Source organism: Corapipo altera, unplaced genomic scaffold, assembly GCF_003945725.1.
Source record: "Corapipo altera isolate COAL_440 unplaced genomic scaffold, ASM394572v1 165, whole genome shotgun sequence".
Classification (NCBI taxonomy): domain Eukaryota; kingdom Metazoa; phylum Chordata; class Aves; order Passeriformes; family Pipridae; genus Corapipo; species Corapipo altera.
The window spans coordinates 2,098,919-2,100,974 of NW_020884954.1; positions in this window are offsets into that span (position 1 = coordinate 2,098,919).

Genomic DNA, 2,056 nt, shown 5'->3' on the forward strand with positions numbered 1-2,056 from the left:
AGTCAAGATGCTTTTTTGGGAAGTTCTGGCTGGCCCATCACCGTGTGGGAGTTGAAGAATGAGAGAATAAGTGTTTCCCATGGTCTCATGTGACCGTGCTCCCTGCCTGACCCACGCACTGCAGCACTGGGGTCTCCAAACTTCTGACTCCATGCTGACCAGCAGAGAGCCCAGGAGCAGCCAGCCCAGACAGCAGCCTGGCTGACAGAGGACATGTGGAGGTCAACCATGTGCTGTGTCAGGGAGTGCAGGTCTGATTAATGTCAGAGTCCGAGTCCTGAAGGATGAGGAAAACACGTTCGTGCCCCTCTGTGCAAATCATACTTAATTTTTCATCAGTAGACAGAGAGGCTACAGCGAGGGGGACTGGGAAACACAGAGGTTAAGTGACTTACCCCAAGCTGAAGAGCATTACAGGATAGAGATTTCCAAACTTGCAGGCCAATCACTCAGTCACTGGGTTTCAATTTAATTAGCTAATGTGTTTTTATTTAAGAATGACAGTGCATTACATTTCCTTGTAATTCATGGACACCACCCCACTGTGTGCAGACACAGATCAAAGACATGGCTCCTGTTCACAGCCTTGCTGCTAGAAAAGGTTTCTTTTCATGCCTTAAATCTGAGAACATCAACAGTATCTAAAACATTCAGCAAACGATTTCTTTTCCACTTAAAAGCAGACTGCCTTCAAATAATTTCCTCCTTCCCTGGTGCAGGTTTCCTTACTCTGAAAGCTCCATGCAGAGCCTTCAGGAATAAATCAGATCCCAGGCATTCAGCCCCATTGCTCATTTTGCAGATCCATGGTTTGCCAGCAGATCATTTCCACGTGCAAACAGCAGCCTGCTCACAAACACTGGCACAATAAAAGCCATTTCTGAAATCACTGGCCACCAAACCCCTTGCCTAAGCCTGGAGTGGTTAAACCTGGGTTGTGACAATGGTTTGGGTCTCACTGCCTGGTGAGAAAAGGTGGGAGGGAGGTGACAGCCCTGGGACACCCTGTCCCTGCTCTCCAGACCTACATCCCAGCAGCCACTTGATGCTCATTCAGAGGGGTGGGGGCCAGGCAGAAGGGCTCTCTTTGGGGCCTCCCTGCTCCAAAGTGTCCTTGCTGTGCCATTAGCACATTTAGGGGGAGCAGGAACCCCCAAATTCCTGTCACCAAGCAAGGCTGTGCCTGCACACTGGTGCTGGGGACCTGCAGAGCAGGTGAGGGCCCAGCACAGGGCACACCCTCTGCTCTCTCTAATTCAGGGCATGTTTTACCTCCCATCCCCTCACACTTAGCACAGGGATGAGATCAGGGACGTGGGCAGGGTGATACACTGCGGCTTCAACCCCTGCCTCTGTGACTGGCTCCTGCATCCACACCAGTTTTAATGTGTTTATATCCCCCAGCACGTTGCACAACCTCCATGAAAGGCAAGATCAGAGCTTTCCAACCTGACTTAAGACATCCTGGGTGTACCACGGAGGAAGGAAAAACCGATTTGCATTTCAAAAGACAAGTGCTGTGCTTCAGGGAACAGCAAACCGATGCCTCAGATAAGAACATGGCATTAGTGGGTTTTTTTTTTTGCTGGTGAGGCGCCTGTGTCCTGATACGAGTCCCAGATATCGGCACAAAGAATTACAAGGGGGAAAAAAATGATGCTAATCCTGTGTAACAGCAGCGTGTAACCTGCCAAGCCTAAATATTCATGTAATCACTTCGCAGTTACCTGGTAACCACAACAAAGCACACATAGAAAATGTAATTACAGGGGCTCCGTAAACTCATCCTAAATTATCACCTATAGCCAGGCAGATGTTTTTAGGGATCAGATTCCCCCTCAGACCAGAATCTCGCGTTCCTCACGTCTGATTTGACACAACAGTTATCTCCTCATTGGCAAGCGACGAAGTCTGAGTGGAGTCGGGGAACTGCTGCCTCCCAGCTCGGTCCGGGGGTGGCTGCGGATCCGGGAGCAGATCCTGCGGGGAAGGGATGAGGGCAGGAACCTGCCGGGGAAGGGATGAGGGAAGGAACCTGCCGGGGAAGGGATGAGGG